At 44.0% G+C, this 12,338-nt stretch overlaps 54 non-coding genes and 1 pseudogene across 54 annotated transcripts; all 55 read left to right on the forward strand.

The window, feature by feature from the left end:
- The first annotated feature begins 83 nt into the window (after positions 1–83).
- LOC131718435 (5S ribosomal RNA) lies at positions 84–202 on the forward strand. The gene has a single exon (XR_009317333.1). It is a non-coding gene; the product is annotated as a 5S ribosomal RNA (ribosomal RNA).
- A 100-nt stretch (positions 203–302) lies between these two features.
- On the forward strand, positions 303–421 carry LOC131710636 (5S ribosomal RNA). The gene has a single exon (XR_009312518.1). It is a non-coding gene; the product is annotated as a 5S ribosomal RNA (ribosomal RNA).
- A 100-nt stretch (positions 422–521) lies between these two features.
- LOC131717380 (5S ribosomal RNA) lies at positions 522–640 on the forward strand. Its single transcript, XR_009316266.1, has one exon. It is a non-coding gene; the product is annotated as a 5S ribosomal RNA (ribosomal RNA).
- A 100-nt stretch (positions 641–740) lies between these two features.
- Positions 741–859, forward strand: LOC131717381 (5S ribosomal RNA). Its single transcript, XR_009316267.1, has one exon. It is a non-coding gene; the product is annotated as a 5S ribosomal RNA (ribosomal RNA).
- A 114-nt stretch (positions 860–973) lies between these two features.
- On the forward strand, positions 974–1,092 carry LOC131717382 (5S ribosomal RNA). The gene has a single exon (XR_009316268.1). It is a non-coding gene; the product is annotated as a 5S ribosomal RNA (ribosomal RNA).
- Positions 1,093–1,192: 100 nt separating this feature from the next.
- On the forward strand, positions 1,193–1,311 carry LOC131717383 (5S ribosomal RNA). Its single transcript, XR_009316269.1, has one exon. It is a non-coding gene; the product is annotated as a 5S ribosomal RNA (ribosomal RNA).
- Positions 1,312–1,425: 114 nt separating this feature from the next.
- Positions 1,426–1,544, forward strand: LOC131717384 (5S ribosomal RNA). Its single transcript, XR_009316270.1, has one exon. It is a non-coding gene; the product is annotated as a 5S ribosomal RNA (ribosomal RNA).
- Positions 1,545–1,658: 114 nt separating this feature from the next.
- On the forward strand, positions 1,659–1,777 carry LOC131717385 (5S ribosomal RNA). The gene has a single exon (XR_009316271.1). It is a non-coding gene; the product is annotated as a 5S ribosomal RNA (ribosomal RNA).
- A 100-nt stretch (positions 1,778–1,877) lies between these two features.
- LOC131717386 (5S ribosomal RNA) lies at positions 1,878–1,996 on the forward strand. Its single transcript, XR_009316272.1, has one exon. It is a non-coding gene; the product is annotated as a 5S ribosomal RNA (ribosomal RNA).
- Positions 1,997–2,096: 100 nt separating this feature from the next.
- Positions 2,097–2,215, forward strand: LOC131717387 (5S ribosomal RNA). The gene has a single exon (XR_009316273.1). It is a non-coding gene; the product is annotated as a 5S ribosomal RNA (ribosomal RNA).
- A 100-nt stretch (positions 2,216–2,315) lies between these two features.
- LOC131717388 (5S ribosomal RNA) lies at positions 2,316–2,434 on the forward strand. The gene has a single exon (XR_009316274.1). It is a non-coding gene; the product is annotated as a 5S ribosomal RNA (ribosomal RNA).
- Positions 2,435–2,534: 100 nt separating this feature from the next.
- On the forward strand, positions 2,535–2,653 carry LOC131712348 (5S ribosomal RNA). Its single transcript, XR_009314243.1, has one exon. It is a non-coding gene; the product is annotated as a 5S ribosomal RNA (ribosomal RNA).
- Positions 2,654–2,753: 100 nt separating this feature from the next.
- On the forward strand, positions 2,754–2,872 carry LOC131717390 (5S ribosomal RNA). The gene has a single exon (XR_009316276.1). It is a non-coding gene; the product is annotated as a 5S ribosomal RNA (ribosomal RNA).
- A 114-nt stretch (positions 2,873–2,986) lies between these two features.
- Positions 2,987–3,105, forward strand: LOC131710495 (5S ribosomal RNA). The gene has a single exon (XR_009312367.1). It is a non-coding gene; the product is annotated as a 5S ribosomal RNA (ribosomal RNA).
- A 100-nt stretch (positions 3,106–3,205) lies between these two features.
- Positions 3,206–3,324, forward strand: LOC131717391 (5S ribosomal RNA). Its single transcript, XR_009316277.1, has one exon. It is a non-coding gene; the product is annotated as a 5S ribosomal RNA (ribosomal RNA).
- A 114-nt stretch (positions 3,325–3,438) lies between these two features.
- LOC131718447 (5S ribosomal RNA) lies at positions 3,439–3,557 on the forward strand. The gene has a single exon (XR_009317345.1). It is a non-coding gene; the product is annotated as a 5S ribosomal RNA (ribosomal RNA).
- Positions 3,558–3,657: 100 nt separating this feature from the next.
- Positions 3,658–3,776, forward strand: LOC131713503 (5S ribosomal RNA; annotated as a pseudogene).
- Positions 3,777–3,876: 100 nt separating this feature from the next.
- On the forward strand, positions 3,877–3,995 carry LOC131717392 (5S ribosomal RNA). Its single transcript, XR_009316278.1, has one exon. It is a non-coding gene; the product is annotated as a 5S ribosomal RNA (ribosomal RNA).
- Positions 3,996–4,095: 100 nt separating this feature from the next.
- LOC131717393 (5S ribosomal RNA) lies at positions 4,096–4,214 on the forward strand. Its single transcript, XR_009316279.1, has one exon. It is a non-coding gene; the product is annotated as a 5S ribosomal RNA (ribosomal RNA).
- Positions 4,215–4,328: 114 nt separating this feature from the next.
- Positions 4,329–4,447, forward strand: LOC131717394 (5S ribosomal RNA). The gene has a single exon (XR_009316280.1). It is a non-coding gene; the product is annotated as a 5S ribosomal RNA (ribosomal RNA).
- Positions 4,448–4,561: 114 nt separating this feature from the next.
- Positions 4,562–4,680, forward strand: LOC131712799 (5S ribosomal RNA). The gene has a single exon (XR_009314688.1). It is a non-coding gene; the product is annotated as a 5S ribosomal RNA (ribosomal RNA).
- Positions 4,681–4,780: 100 nt separating this feature from the next.
- Positions 4,781–4,899, forward strand: LOC131717395 (5S ribosomal RNA). The gene has a single exon (XR_009316281.1). It is a non-coding gene; the product is annotated as a 5S ribosomal RNA (ribosomal RNA).
- A 100-nt stretch (positions 4,900–4,999) lies between these two features.
- LOC131717396 (5S ribosomal RNA) lies at positions 5,000–5,118 on the forward strand. Its single transcript, XR_009316282.1, has one exon. It is a non-coding gene; the product is annotated as a 5S ribosomal RNA (ribosomal RNA).
- A 100-nt stretch (positions 5,119–5,218) lies between these two features.
- Positions 5,219–5,337, forward strand: LOC131717397 (5S ribosomal RNA). Its single transcript, XR_009316283.1, has one exon. It is a non-coding gene; the product is annotated as a 5S ribosomal RNA (ribosomal RNA).
- Positions 5,338–5,437: 100 nt separating this feature from the next.
- On the forward strand, positions 5,438–5,556 carry LOC131717398 (5S ribosomal RNA). Its single transcript, XR_009316284.1, has one exon. It is a non-coding gene; the product is annotated as a 5S ribosomal RNA (ribosomal RNA).
- Positions 5,557–5,670: 114 nt separating this feature from the next.
- Positions 5,671–5,789, forward strand: LOC131717399 (5S ribosomal RNA). The gene has a single exon (XR_009316285.1). It is a non-coding gene; the product is annotated as a 5S ribosomal RNA (ribosomal RNA).
- Positions 5,790–5,903: 114 nt separating this feature from the next.
- On the forward strand, positions 5,904–6,022 carry LOC131717401 (5S ribosomal RNA). The gene has a single exon (XR_009316287.1). It is a non-coding gene; the product is annotated as a 5S ribosomal RNA (ribosomal RNA).
- Positions 6,023–6,122: 100 nt separating this feature from the next.
- On the forward strand, positions 6,123–6,241 carry LOC131717402 (5S ribosomal RNA). Its single transcript, XR_009316288.1, has one exon. It is a non-coding gene; the product is annotated as a 5S ribosomal RNA (ribosomal RNA).
- Positions 6,242–6,341: 100 nt separating this feature from the next.
- On the forward strand, positions 6,342–6,460 carry LOC131717403 (5S ribosomal RNA). Its single transcript, XR_009316289.1, has one exon. It is a non-coding gene; the product is annotated as a 5S ribosomal RNA (ribosomal RNA).
- A 100-nt stretch (positions 6,461–6,560) lies between these two features.
- On the forward strand, positions 6,561–6,679 carry LOC131717404 (5S ribosomal RNA). The gene has a single exon (XR_009316290.1). It is a non-coding gene; the product is annotated as a 5S ribosomal RNA (ribosomal RNA).
- Positions 6,680–6,793: 114 nt separating this feature from the next.
- LOC131717405 (5S ribosomal RNA) lies at positions 6,794–6,912 on the forward strand. Its single transcript, XR_009316291.1, has one exon. It is a non-coding gene; the product is annotated as a 5S ribosomal RNA (ribosomal RNA).
- Positions 6,913–7,012: 100 nt separating this feature from the next.
- On the forward strand, positions 7,013–7,131 carry LOC131717406 (5S ribosomal RNA). Its single transcript, XR_009316292.1, has one exon. It is a non-coding gene; the product is annotated as a 5S ribosomal RNA (ribosomal RNA).
- A 100-nt stretch (positions 7,132–7,231) lies between these two features.
- LOC131717407 (5S ribosomal RNA) lies at positions 7,232–7,350 on the forward strand. Its single transcript, XR_009316293.1, has one exon. It is a non-coding gene; the product is annotated as a 5S ribosomal RNA (ribosomal RNA).
- A 100-nt stretch (positions 7,351–7,450) lies between these two features.
- LOC131717408 (5S ribosomal RNA) lies at positions 7,451–7,569 on the forward strand. The gene has a single exon (XR_009316294.1). It is a non-coding gene; the product is annotated as a 5S ribosomal RNA (ribosomal RNA).
- A 114-nt stretch (positions 7,570–7,683) lies between these two features.
- Positions 7,684–7,802, forward strand: LOC131717409 (5S ribosomal RNA). Its single transcript, XR_009316295.1, has one exon. It is a non-coding gene; the product is annotated as a 5S ribosomal RNA (ribosomal RNA).
- A 100-nt stretch (positions 7,803–7,902) lies between these two features.
- LOC131717410 (5S ribosomal RNA) lies at positions 7,903–8,021 on the forward strand. The gene has a single exon (XR_009316296.1). It is a non-coding gene; the product is annotated as a 5S ribosomal RNA (ribosomal RNA).
- Positions 8,022–8,121: 100 nt separating this feature from the next.
- LOC131717411 (5S ribosomal RNA) lies at positions 8,122–8,240 on the forward strand. Its single transcript, XR_009316298.1, has one exon. It is a non-coding gene; the product is annotated as a 5S ribosomal RNA (ribosomal RNA).
- Positions 8,241–8,354: 114 nt separating this feature from the next.
- Positions 8,355–8,473, forward strand: LOC131717412 (5S ribosomal RNA). Its single transcript, XR_009316299.1, has one exon. It is a non-coding gene; the product is annotated as a 5S ribosomal RNA (ribosomal RNA).
- A 114-nt stretch (positions 8,474–8,587) lies between these two features.
- On the forward strand, positions 8,588–8,706 carry LOC131718458 (5S ribosomal RNA). The gene has a single exon (XR_009317356.1). It is a non-coding gene; the product is annotated as a 5S ribosomal RNA (ribosomal RNA).
- A 100-nt stretch (positions 8,707–8,806) lies between these two features.
- Positions 8,807–8,925, forward strand: LOC131717413 (5S ribosomal RNA). The gene has a single exon (XR_009316300.1). It is a non-coding gene; the product is annotated as a 5S ribosomal RNA (ribosomal RNA).
- Positions 8,926–9,039: 114 nt separating this feature from the next.
- On the forward strand, positions 9,040–9,158 carry LOC131717414 (5S ribosomal RNA). The gene has a single exon (XR_009316301.1). It is a non-coding gene; the product is annotated as a 5S ribosomal RNA (ribosomal RNA).
- Positions 9,159–9,272: 114 nt separating this feature from the next.
- LOC131717415 (5S ribosomal RNA) lies at positions 9,273–9,391 on the forward strand. Its single transcript, XR_009316302.1, has one exon. It is a non-coding gene; the product is annotated as a 5S ribosomal RNA (ribosomal RNA).
- A 114-nt stretch (positions 9,392–9,505) lies between these two features.
- LOC131718469 (5S ribosomal RNA) lies at positions 9,506–9,624 on the forward strand. The gene has a single exon (XR_009317367.1). It is a non-coding gene; the product is annotated as a 5S ribosomal RNA (ribosomal RNA).
- A 100-nt stretch (positions 9,625–9,724) lies between these two features.
- Positions 9,725–9,843, forward strand: LOC131717416 (5S ribosomal RNA). The gene has a single exon (XR_009316303.1). It is a non-coding gene; the product is annotated as a 5S ribosomal RNA (ribosomal RNA).
- A 100-nt stretch (positions 9,844–9,943) lies between these two features.
- LOC131717417 (5S ribosomal RNA) lies at positions 9,944–10,062 on the forward strand. The gene has a single exon (XR_009316304.1). It is a non-coding gene; the product is annotated as a 5S ribosomal RNA (ribosomal RNA).
- A 114-nt stretch (positions 10,063–10,176) lies between these two features.
- Positions 10,177–10,295, forward strand: LOC131710413 (5S ribosomal RNA). The gene has a single exon (XR_009312285.1). It is a non-coding gene; the product is annotated as a 5S ribosomal RNA (ribosomal RNA).
- A 100-nt stretch (positions 10,296–10,395) lies between these two features.
- On the forward strand, positions 10,396–10,514 carry LOC131717418 (5S ribosomal RNA). Its single transcript, XR_009316305.1, has one exon. It is a non-coding gene; the product is annotated as a 5S ribosomal RNA (ribosomal RNA).
- A 114-nt stretch (positions 10,515–10,628) lies between these two features.
- LOC131717419 (5S ribosomal RNA) lies at positions 10,629–10,747 on the forward strand. Its single transcript, XR_009316306.1, has one exon. It is a non-coding gene; the product is annotated as a 5S ribosomal RNA (ribosomal RNA).
- Positions 10,748–10,861: 114 nt separating this feature from the next.
- LOC131717420 (5S ribosomal RNA) lies at positions 10,862–10,980 on the forward strand. Its single transcript, XR_009316307.1, has one exon. It is a non-coding gene; the product is annotated as a 5S ribosomal RNA (ribosomal RNA).
- Positions 10,981–11,094: 114 nt separating this feature from the next.
- On the forward strand, positions 11,095–11,213 carry LOC131718480 (5S ribosomal RNA). Its single transcript, XR_009317378.1, has one exon. It is a non-coding gene; the product is annotated as a 5S ribosomal RNA (ribosomal RNA).
- A 100-nt stretch (positions 11,214–11,313) lies between these two features.
- On the forward strand, positions 11,314–11,432 carry LOC131717422 (5S ribosomal RNA). Its single transcript, XR_009316309.1, has one exon. It is a non-coding gene; the product is annotated as a 5S ribosomal RNA (ribosomal RNA).
- Positions 11,433–11,532: 100 nt separating this feature from the next.
- On the forward strand, positions 11,533–11,651 carry LOC131717423 (5S ribosomal RNA). The gene has a single exon (XR_009316310.1). It is a non-coding gene; the product is annotated as a 5S ribosomal RNA (ribosomal RNA).
- Positions 11,652–11,765: 114 nt separating this feature from the next.
- LOC131717424 (5S ribosomal RNA) lies at positions 11,766–11,884 on the forward strand. The gene has a single exon (XR_009316311.1). It is a non-coding gene; the product is annotated as a 5S ribosomal RNA (ribosomal RNA).
- Positions 11,885–11,984: 100 nt separating this feature from the next.
- On the forward strand, positions 11,985–12,103 carry LOC131717425 (5S ribosomal RNA). The gene has a single exon (XR_009316312.1). It is a non-coding gene; the product is annotated as a 5S ribosomal RNA (ribosomal RNA).
- Positions 12,104–12,217: 114 nt separating this feature from the next.
- Positions 12,218–12,336, forward strand: LOC131717426 (5S ribosomal RNA). Its single transcript, XR_009316313.1, has one exon. It is a non-coding gene; the product is annotated as a 5S ribosomal RNA (ribosomal RNA).
- Positions 12,337–12,338: the final 2 nt, after the last annotated feature.

Here is a 12,338-nt window from a genome sequence, read left to right on the forward strand (position 1 = left end):
AATGCGTGGAGGACAAAAGGAAATTTTGGAGGAATCACCCCCAGCTCACTAAACATAAAAGTCATGAAAGCAGAAATGCAATCGCCTGCGGCCACACCACCTTGAATAAGCCTGATCTCGTCTGATCTCAGAAGCTAAGCAATGTTGGGCTTGGTTAGTACTAGGATGGGAGACCACCTGGGAATATCAAGTGCTGCAGGCATTACATTTTACAATTGAAATGTGTGGAGGACAAAAGGAAATTTTGGAGGAATCACCCCCAGCTCACTAAACATAAAAGTCATGAAAGCAGAAATGCAATTGCCTGCGACCACACCACCTTGAATACGCCTGATCTCGTCTGATCTCAGAAGCTAAGCAATGTTGGGCTTGGTTAGTACTTGGATGGGAGACCACCTCGGAATATCAAGTGCTGCAGGCATTACATTTTACAATTGAAATGTGTGGAGGACAAAAGGAAATTTTGGAGGAATCACCCCCAGCTCACTAAACATAAAAGTCATGAAAGCAGAAATGCAATCGCCTGCGGCCACACCACCTTGAATAAGCCTGATCTCGTCTGATCTCAGAAGCTAAGCAATGTTGGGCTTGGTTAGTACTTGGATGGGAGACCACCTGGGAATATCAAGTGCTGCAGGCATTACATTTTACAATTGAAATGTGTGGAGGACAAAAGGAAATTTTGGAGGAATCACCCCCAGCTCACTAAACATAAAAGTCATGAAAGCAGAAATGCAATCGCCTGCGGCCACACCACCTTGAATAAGCCTGATCTCGTCTGATCTCAGAAGCTAAGCAATGTTGGGCTTGGTTAGTACTTGGATGGGAGACCACCTGGGAATATCAAGTGCTGCAGGCATTACATTTTTGTAATTACATTTTACAATTGAAATGTGTGGAGGACAAAAGGAAATTTTGGAGGAATCACCCCCAGCTCACTAAACATAAAAGTCATGAAAGCAGAAATGCAATCGCCTGCGGCCACACCACCTTGAATAAGCCTGATCTCGTCTGATCTCAGAAGCTAAGCAATGTTGGGCTTGGTTAGTACTTGGATGGGAGACCACCTGGGAATATCAAGTGCTGCAGGCATTACATTTTACAATTGAAATGTGTGGAGGACAAAAGGAAATTTTGGAGGAATCACCCCCAGCTCACTAAACATAAAAGTCATGAAAGCAGAAATGCAATCGCCTGCGGCCACACCACCTTGAATAAGCCTGATCTCGTCTGATCTCAGAAGCTAAGCAATGTTGGGCTTGGTTAGTACTTGGATGGGAGACCACCTGGGAATATCAAGTGCTGCAGGCATTACATTTTTGTAATTACATTTTACAATTGAAATGTGTGGAGGACAAAAGGAAATTTTGGAGGAATCACCCCCAGCTCACTAAACATAAAAGTCATGAAAGCAGAAATGCAATCGCCTGCGGCCACACCACCTTGAATAAGCCTGATCTCGTCTGATCTCAGAAGCTAAGCAATGTTGGGCTTGGTTAGTACTTGGATGGGAGACCACCTGGGAATATCAAGTGCTGCAGGCATTACATTTTTGTAATTACATTTTACAATTGAAATGTGTGGAGGACAAAAGGAAATTTTGGAGGAATCACCCCCAGCTCACTAAACATAAAAGTCATGAAAGCAGAAATGCAATCGCCTGCGGCCACACCACCTTGAATAAGCCTGATCTCGTCTGATCTCAGAAGCTAAGCAATGTTGGGCTTGGTTAGTACTTGGATGGGAGACCACCTGGGAATATCAAGTGCTGCAGGCATTACATTTTACAATTGAAATGTGTGGAGGACAAAAGGAAATTTTGGAGGAATCACCCCCAGCTCACTAAACATAAAAGTCATGAAAGCAGAAATGCAATCGCCTGCGGCCACACCACCTTGAATAAGCCTGATCTCGTCTGATCTCAGAAGCTAAGCAATGTTGGGCTTGGTTAGTACTTGGATGGGAGACCACCTGGGAATATCAAGTGCTGCAGGCATTACATTTTACAATTGAAATGTGTGGAGGACAAAAGGAAATTTTGGAGGAATCACCCCCAGCTCACTAAACATAAAAGTCATGAAAGCAGAAATGCAATCGCCTGCGGCCACACCACCTTGAATAAGCCTGATCTCGTCTGATCTCAGAAGCTAAGCAATGTTGGGCTTGGTTAGTACTTGGATGGGAGACCACCTGGGAATATCAAGTGCTGCAGGCATTACATTTTACAATTGAAATGTGTGGAGGACAAAAGGAAATTTTGGAGGAATCACCCCCAGCTCACTAAACATAAAAGTCATGAAAGCAGAAATGCAATCGCCTGCGGCCACACCACCTTGAATAAGCCTGATCTCGTCTGATCTCAGAAGCTAAGCAATGTTGGGCTTGGTTAGTACTTGGATGGGAGACCACCTGGGAATATCAAGTGCTGCAGGCATTACATTTTACAATTGAAATGTGTGGAGGACAAAAGGAAATTTTGGAGGAATCACCCCCAGCTCACTAAACATAAAAGTCATGAAAGCAGAAATGCAATCACCTGCGGCCACACCACCTTGAATAAGCTTGATCTCGTCTGATCTCAGAAGCTAAGCAATGTTGGGCTTGGTTAGTACTTGGATGGGAGACCACCTGGGAATATCAAGTGCTGCAGGCATTACATTTTACAATTGAAATGTGTGGAGGACAAAAGGAAATTTTGGAGGAATCACCCCCAGCTCACTAAACATAAAAGTCATGAAAGCAGAAATGCAATCGCCTGCGGCCACACCACCTTGAATAAGCCTGATCTCGTCTGATCTCAGAAGCTAAGCAATGTTGGGCTTGGTTAGTACTTGGATGGGAGACCACCTGGGAATATCAAGTGCTGCAGGCATTACATTTTTGTAATTACATTTTACAATTGAAATGTGTGGAGGACAAAAGGAAATTTTGGAGGAATCACCCCCAGCTCACTAAACATAAAAGTCATGAAAGCAGAAATGCAATCGCCTGCGGCCACACCACCTTGAATAAGCTTGATCTCGTCTGATCTCAGAAGCTAAGCAATGTTGGGCTTGGTTAGTACTTGGATGGGAGACCACCTGGGAATATCAAGTGCTGCAGGCATTACATTTTACAATTGAAATGTGTGGAGGACAAAAGGAAATTTTGGAGGAATCACCCCCAGCTCACTAAACATAAAAGTCATGAAAGCAGAAATGCAATCGCCTGCGGCCACACCACCTTGAATAAGCCTGATCTCGTCTGATCTCAGAAGCTAAGCAATGTTGGGCTTGGTTAGTACTTGGATGGGAGACCACCTGGGAATATCAAGTGCTGCAGGCATTACATTTTTGTAATTACATTTTACAATTGAAATGTGTGGAGGACAAAAGGAAATTTTGGAGGAATCACCCCCAGCTCACTAAACATAAAAGTCATGAAAGCAGAAATGCAATCGCCTGCGGCCACACCACCTTGAATAAGCCTGATCTCGTCTGATCTCAGAAGCTAAGCAATGTTGGGCTTGGTTAGTACTAGGATGGGAGACCACCTGGGAATATCAAGTGCTGCAGGCATTACATTTTACAATTGAAATGTGTGGAGGACAAAAGGAAATTTTGGAGGAATCACCCCCAGCTCACTAAACATAAAAGTCATGAAAGCAGAAATGCAATTGCCTGCTGCCACACCACCTTGAATAAGCCTGATCTCGTCTGATCTCAGAAGCTAAGCAATGTTGGGCTTGGTTAGTACTTGAATGGGAGACCACCTCGGAATATCAAGTGCTGCAGGCATTACATTTTACAATTGAAATGTGTGGAGGACAAAAGGAAATTTTGGAGGAATCACCCCCAGCTCACTAAACATAAAAGTCATGAAAGCAGAAACGCAATCGCCTGCGGCCACACCACCTTGAATAAGCCTGATCTCGTCTGATCTCAGAAGCTAAGCAATGTTGGGCTTGGTTAGTACTTGGATGGGAGACCACCTGGGAATATCAAGTGCTGCAGGCATTACATTTTACAATTGAAATGTGTGGAGGACAAAAGGAAATTTTGGAGGAATCACCCCCAGCTCACTAAACATAAAAGTCATGAAAGCAGAAATGCAATCGCCTGCGGCCACACCACCTTGAATAAGCCTGATCTCGTCTGATCTCAGAAGCTAAGCAATGTTGGGCTTGGTTAGTACTTGGATGGGAGACCACCTGGGAATATCAAGTGCTGCAGGCATTACATTTTTGTAATTACATTTTACAATTGAAATGTGTGGAGGACAAAAGGAAATTTTGGAGGAATCACCCCCAGCTCACTAAACATAAAAGTCATGAAAGCAGAAATGCAATCGCCTGCGGCCACACCACCTTGAATAAGCCTGATCTCGTCTGATCTCAGAAGCTAAGCAATGTTGGGCTTGGTTAGTACTTGGATGGGAGACCACCTGGGAATATCAAGTGCTGCAGGCATTACATTTTTGTAATTACATTTTACAATTGAAATGTGTGGAGGACAAAAGGAAATTTTGGAGGAATCACCCCCAGCTCACTAAACATAAAAGTCATGAAAGCAGAAATGCAATCACCTGCGGCCACACCACCTTGAATAAGCCTGATCTCGTCTGATCTCAGAAGCTAAGCAATGTTGGGCTTGGTTAGTACTTGGATGGGAGACCACCTCGGAATATCAAGTGCTGCAGGCATTACATTTTACAATTGAAATGTGTGGAGGACAAAAGGAAATTTTGGAGGAATCACCCCCAGCTCACTAAACATAAAAGTCATGAAAGCAGAAATGCAATCGCCTGCGGCCACACCACCTTGAATAAGCCTGATCTCGTCTGATCTCAGAAGCTAAGCAATGTTGGGCTTGGTTAGTACTTGGATGGGAGACCACCTGGGAATATCAAGTGCTGCAGGCATTACATTTTACAATTGAAATGTGTGGAGGACAAAAGGAAATTTTGGAGGAATCACCCCCAGCTCACTAAACATAAAAGTCATGAAAGCAGAAATGCAATCGCCTGCGGCCACACCACCTTGAATAAGCCTGATCTCGTCTGATCTCAGAAGCTAAGCAATGTTGGGCTTGGTTAGTACTTGGATGGGAGACCACCTGGGAATATCAAGTGCTGCAGGCATTACATTTTACAATTGAAATGTGTGGAGGACAAAAGGAAATTTTGGAGGAATCACCCCCAGCTCACTAAACATAAAAGTCATGAAAGCAGAAATGCAATCGCCTGCGGCCACACCACCTTGAATAAGCCTGATCTCGTCTGATCTCAGAAGCTAAGCAATGTTGGGCTTGGTTAGTACTTGGATGGGAGACCACCTGGGAATATCAAGTGCTGCAGGCATTACATTTTACAATTGAAATGTGTGGAGGACAAAAGGAAATTTTGGAGGAATCACCCCCAGCTCACTAAACATAAAAGTCATGAAAGCAGAAATGCAATCGCCTGCGGCCACACCACCTTGAATAAGCCTGATCTCGTCTGATCTCAGAAGCTAAGCAATGTTGGGCTTGGTTAGTACTTGGATGGGAGACCACCTGGGAATATCAAGTGCTGCAGGCATTACATTTTTGTAATTACATTTTACAATTGAAATGTGTGGAGGACAAAAGGAAATTTTGGAGGAATCACCCCCAGCTCACTAAACATAAAAGTCATGAAAGCAGGAATGCAATCGCCTGCGGCCACACCACCTTGAATAAGCCTGATCTCGTCTGATCTCAGAAGCTAAGCAATGTTGGGCTTGGTTAGTACTTGGATGGGAGACCACCTGGGAATATCAAGTGCTGCAGGCATTACATTTTTGTAATTACATTTTACAATTGAAATGTGTGGAGGACAAAAGGAAATTTTGGAGGAATCACCCCCAGCTCACTAAACATAAAAGTCATGAAAGCAGAAATGCAATCGCCTGCGGCCACACCACCTTGAATAAGCCTGATCTCGTCTGATCTCAGAAGCTAAGCAATGTTGGGCTTGGTTAGTACTTGGATGGGAGACCACCTGGGAATATCAAGTGCTGCAGGCATTACATTTTACAATTGAAATGTGTGGAGGACAAAAGGAAATTTTGGAGGAATCACCCCCAGCTCACTAAACATAAAAGTCATGAAAGCAGAAATGCAATCGCCTGCGGCCACACCACCTTGAATAAGCCTGATCTCGTCTGATCTCAGAAGCTAAGCAATGTTGGGCTTGGTTAGTACTTGGATGGGAGACCACCTGGGAATATCAAGTGCTGCAGGCATTACATTTTACAATTGAAATGTGTGGAGGACAAAAGGAAATTTTGGAGGAATCACCCCCAGCTCACTAAACATAAAAGTCATGAAAGCAGAAATGCAATCGCCTGCGGCCACACCACCTTGAATAAGCCTGATCTCGTCTGATCTCAGAAGCTAAGCAATGTTGGGCTTGGTTAGTACTTGGATGGGAGACCACCTGGGAATATCAAGTGCTGCAGGCATTACATTTTACAATTGAAATGTGTGGAGGACAAAAGGAAATTTTGGAGGAATCACCCCCAGCTCACTAAACATAAAAGTCATGAAAGCAGAAATGCAATCGCCTGCGGCCACACCACCTTGAATAAGCCTGATCTCGTCTGATCTCAGAAGCTAAGCAATGTTGGGCTTGGTTAGTACTTGGATGGGAGACCACCTGGGAATATCAAGTGCTGCAGGCATTACATTTTTGTAATTACATTTTACAATTGAAATGTGTGGAGGACAAAAGGAAATTTTGGAGGAATCACCCCCAGCTCACTAAACATAAAAGTCATGAAAGCAGAAATGCAATCGCCTGCGGCCACACCACCTTGAATAAGCCTGATCTCGTCTGATCTCAGAAGCTAAGCAATGTTGGGCTTGGTTAGTACTTGGATGGGAGACCACCTGGGAATATCAAGTGCTGCAGGCATTACATTTTACAATTGAAATGTGTGGAGGACAAAAGGAAATTTTGGAGGAATCACCCCCAGCTCACTAAACATAAAAGTCATGAAAGCAGAAATGCAATCGCCTGCGGCCACACCACCTTGAATAAGCCTGATCTCGTCTGATCTCAGAAGCTAAGCAATGTTGGGCTTGGTTAGTACTTGGATGGGAGACCACCTGGGAATATCAAGTGCTGCAGGCATTACATTTTACAATTGAAATGTGTGGAGGACAAAAGGAAATTTTGGAGGAATCACCCCCAGCTCACTAAACATAAAAGTCATGAAAGCAGAAATGCAATCGCCTGCGGCCACACCACCTTGAATAAGCCTGATCTCGTCTGATCTCAGAAGCTAAGCAATGTTGGGCTTGGTTAGTACTTGGATGGGAGACCACCTGGGAATATCAAGTGCTGCAGGCATTACATTTTACAATTGAAATGTGTGGAGGACAAAAGGAAATTTTGGAGGAATCACCCCCAGCTCACTAAACATAAAAGTCATGAAAGCAGAAATGCAATCGCCTGCGGCCACACCACCTTGAATAAGCCTGATCTCGTCTGATCTCAGAAGCTAAGCAATGTTGGGCTTGGTTAGTACTTGGATGGGAGACCACCTGGGAATATCAAGTGCTGCAGGCATTACATTTTTGTAATTACATTTTACAATTGAAATGTGTGGAGGACAAAAGGAAATTTTGGAGGAATCACCCCCAGCTCACTAAACATAAAAGTCATGAAAGCAGAAATGCAATCGCCTGCGGCCACACCACCTTGAATAAGCCTGATCTCGTCTGATCTCAGAAGCTAAGCAATGTTGGGCTTGGTTAGTACTTGGATGGGAGACCACCTGGGAATATCAAGTGCTGCAGGCATTACATTTTACAATTGAAATGTGTGGAGGACAAAAGGAAATTTTGGAGGAATCACCCCCAGCTCACTAAACATAAAAGTCATGAAAGCAGAAATGCAATCGCCTGCGGCCACACCACCTTGAATAAGCCTGATCTCGTCTGATCTCAGAAGCTAAGCAATGTTGGGCTTGGTTAGTACTTGGATGGGAGACCACCTGGGAATATCAAGTGCTGCAGGCATTACATTTTACAATTGAAATGTGTGGAGGACAAAAGGAAATTTTGGAGGAATCACCCCCAGCTCACTAAACATAAAAGTCATGAAAGCAGAAATGCAATCGCCTGCGGCCACACCACCTTGAATAAGCCTGATCTCGTCTGATCTCAGAAGCTAAGCAATGTTGGGCTTGGTTAGTACTTGGATGGGAGACCACCTGGGAATATCAAGTGCTGCAGGCATTACATTTTTGTAATTACATTTTACAATTGAAATGTGTGGAGGACAAAAGGAAATTTTGGAGGAATCACCCCCAGCTCACTAAACATAAAAGTCATGAAAGCAGAAATGCAATCGCCTGCGGCCACACCACCTTGAATAAGCCTGATCTCGTCTGATCTCAGAAGCTAAGCAATGTTGGGCTTGGTTAGTACTTGGATGGGAGACCACCTGGGAATATCAAGTGCTGCAGGCATTACATTTTTGTAATTACATTTTACAATTGAAATGTGTGGAGGACAAAAGGAAATTTTGGAGGAATCACCCCCAGCTCACTAAACATAAAAGTCATGAAAGCAGAAATGCAATCGCCTGCGGCCACACCACCTTGAATAAGCCTGATCTCGTCTGATCTCAGAAGCTAAGCAATGTTGGGCTTGGTTAGTACTAGGATGGGAGACCACCTGGGAATATCAAGTGCTGCAGGCATTACATTTTACAATTGAAATGTGTGGAGGACAAAAGGAAATTTTGGAGGAATCACCCCCAGCTCACTAAACATAAAAGTCATGAAAGCAGAAATGCAATCGCCTGCGGCCACACCACCTTGAATAAGCCTGATCTCGTCTGATCTCAGAAGCTAAGCAATGTTGGGCTTGGTTAGTACTTGGATGGGAGACCACCTGGGAATATCAAGTGCTGCAGGCATTACATTTTTGTAATTACATTTTACAATTGAAATGTGTGGAGGACAAAAGGAAATTTTGGAGGAATCACCCCCAGCTCACTAAACATAAAAGTCATGAAAGCAGAAATGCAATCGCCTGCGGCCACACCACCTTGAATAAGCCTGATCTCGTCTGATCTCAGAAGCTAAGCAATGTTGGGCTTGGTTAGTACTTGGATGGGAGACCACCTGGGAATATCAAGTGCTGCAGGCATTACATTTTTGTAATTACATTTTACAATTGAAATGTGTGGAGGACAAAAGGAAATTTTGGAGGAATCACCCCCAGCTCACTAAACATAAAAGTCATGAAAGCAGAAATGCAATCGCCTGCGGCCACACCACCTTGAATAAGCCTGATCTCGTCTGATCTCAGAAGCTAAGCAATGTTGGGCTTGGTTAGTACTTGGATGGGAGACCACCTGGGAATATCAAGTGCTGCAGGCATTACATTTTTGTAATTACATTTTACAATTGAAATGTGTGGAGGACAAAAGGAAATTTTGGAGGAATCACCCCCAGCTCACTAAACATAAAAGTCATGAAAGCAGAAATGCAATCGCCTGCGGCCACACCACCTTGAATAAGCCTGATCTCGTCTGATCTCAGAAGCTAAGCAATGTTGGGCTTGGTTAGTACTAGGATGGGAGACCACCTGGGAATATCAAGTGCTGCAGGCATTACATTTTACAATTGAAATGTGTGGAGGACAAAAGGAAATTTTGGAGGAATCACCCCCAGCTCACTAAACATAAAAGTCATGAAAGCAGAAATGCAATTGCCTGCGGCCACACCACCTTGAATAAGCCTGATCTCGTCTGATCTCAGAAGCTAAGCAATGTTGGGCTTGGTTAGTACTTGGATGGGAGACCACCTGGGAATATCAAGTGCTGCAGGCATTACATTTTACAATTGAAATGTGTGGAGGACAAAAGGAAATTTTGGAGGAATCACCCCCAGCTCACTAAACATAAAAGTCATGAAAGCAGAAATGCAATCGCCTGCGGCCACACCACCTTGAATAAGCCTGATCTCGTCTGATCTCAGAAGCTAAGCAATGTTGGGCTTGGTTAGTACTTGGATGGGAGACCACCTGGGAATATCAAGTGCTGCAGGCATTACATTTTTGTAATTACATTTTACAATTGAAATGTGTGGAGGACAAAAGGAAATTTTGGAGGAATCACCCCCAGCTCACTAAACATAAAAGTCATGAAAGCAGAAATGCAATCGCCTGCGGCCACACCACCTTGAATAAGCCTGATCTCGTCTGATCTCAGAAGCTAAGCAATGTTGGGCTTGGTTAGTACTTGGATGGGAGACCACCTGGGAATATCAAGTGCTGCAGGTATTACATTTTACAATTGAAATGTGTGGAGGACAAAAGGAAATTTTGGAGGAATCACCCCCAGCTCACTAAACATAAAAGTCATGAAAGCAGAAATGCAATCGCCTGCGGCCACACCACCTTGAATAAGCCTGATCTCGTCTGATCTCAGAAGCTAAGCAATGTTGGGCTTGGTTAGTACTTGGATGGGAGACCACCTGGGAATATCAAGTGCTGCAGGCATTACATTTTTGTAATTACATTTTACAATTGAAATGTGTGGAGGACAAAAGGAAATTTTGGAGGAATCACCCCCAGCTCACTAAACATAAAAGTCATGAAAGCAGAAATGCAATCGCCTGCGGCCACACCACCTTGAATAAGCCTGATCTCGTCTGATCTCAGAAGCTAAGCAATGTTGGGCTTGGTTAGTACTTGGATGGGAGACCACCTGGGAATATCAAGTGCTGCAGGCATTACATTTTTGTAATTACATTTTACAATTGAAATGTGTGGAGGACAAAAGGAAATTTTGGAGGAATCACCCCCAGCTCACTAAACATAAAAGTCATGAAAGCAGAAATGCAATCGCCTGCGGCCACACCACCTTGAATAAGCCTGATCTCGTCTGATCTCAGAAGCTAAGCAATGTTGGGCTTGGTTAGTACTTGGATGGGAGACCACCTGGGAATATCAAGTGCTGCAGGCATTACATTTTTGTAATTACATTTTACAATTGAAATGTGTGGAGGACAAAAGGAAATTTTGGAGGAATCACCCCCAGCTCACTAAACATAAAAGTCATGAAAGCAGAAATGCAATCGCCTGCGGCCACACCACCTTGAATAAGCCTGATCTCGTCTGATCTCAGAAGCTAAGCAATGTTGGGCTTGGTTAGTACTAGGATGGGAGACCACCTGGGAATATCAAGTGCTGCAGGCATTACATTTTACAATTGAAATGTGTGGAGGACAAAAGGAAATTTTGGAGGAATCACCCCCAGCTCACTAAACATAAAAGTCATGAAAGCAGAAATGCAATTGCCTGCGGCCACACCACCTTGAATAAGCCTGATCTCGTCTGATCTCAGAAGCTAAGCAATGTTGGGCTTGGTTAGTACTTGGATGGGAGACCACCTGGGAATATCAAGTGCTGCAGGCATTACATTTTACAATTGAAATGTGTGGAGGACAAAAGGAAATTTTGGAGGAATCACCCCCAGCTCACTAAACATAAAAGTCATGAAAGCAGAAATGCAATCGCCTGCGGCCACACCACCTTGAATAAGCCTGATCTCGTCTGATCTCAGAAGCTAAGCAATGTTGGGCTTGGTTAGTACTTGGATGGGAGACCACCTGGGAATATCAAGTGCTGCAGGCATTACATTTTTGTAATTACATTTTACAATTGAAATGTGTGGAGGACAAAAGGAAATTTTGGAGGAATCACCCCCAGCTCACTAAACATAAAAGTCATGAAAGCAGAAATGCAATCGCCTGCGGCCACACCACCTTGAATAAGCCTGATCTCGTCTGATCTCAGAAGCTAAGCAATGTTGGGCTTGGTTAGTACTTGGATGGGAGACCACCTGGGAATATCAAGTGCTGCAGGCATTACATTTTACAATTGAAATGTGTGGAGGACAAAAGGAAATTTTGGAGGAATCACCCCCAGCTCACTAAACATAAAAGTCATGAAAGCAGAAATGCAATCGCCTGCGGCCACACCACCTTGAATAAGCCTGATCTCGTCTGATCTCAGAAGCTAAGCAATGTTGGGCTTGGTTAGTACTTGGATGGGAGACCACCTGGGAATATCAAGTGCTGCAGGCATTACATTTTTGTAATTACATTTTACAATTGAAATGTGTGGAGGACAAAAGGAAATTTTGGAGGAATCACCCCCAGCTCACTAAACATAAAAGTCATGAAAGCAGAAATGCAATCGCCTGCGGCCACACCACCTTGAATAAGCCTGATCTCGTCTGATCTCAGAAGCTAAGCAATGTTGGGCTTGGTTAGTACTTGGATGGGAGACCACCTGGGAATATCAAGTGCTGCAGGCATT

This window comes from Acipenser ruthenus, chromosome 44 (genome assembly GCF_902713425.1).
Source record: "Acipenser ruthenus chromosome 44, fAciRut3.2 maternal haplotype, whole genome shotgun sequence".
In the NCBI taxonomy this organism is placed as follows: domain Eukaryota; kingdom Metazoa; phylum Chordata; class Actinopteri; order Acipenseriformes; family Acipenseridae; genus Acipenser; species Acipenser ruthenus.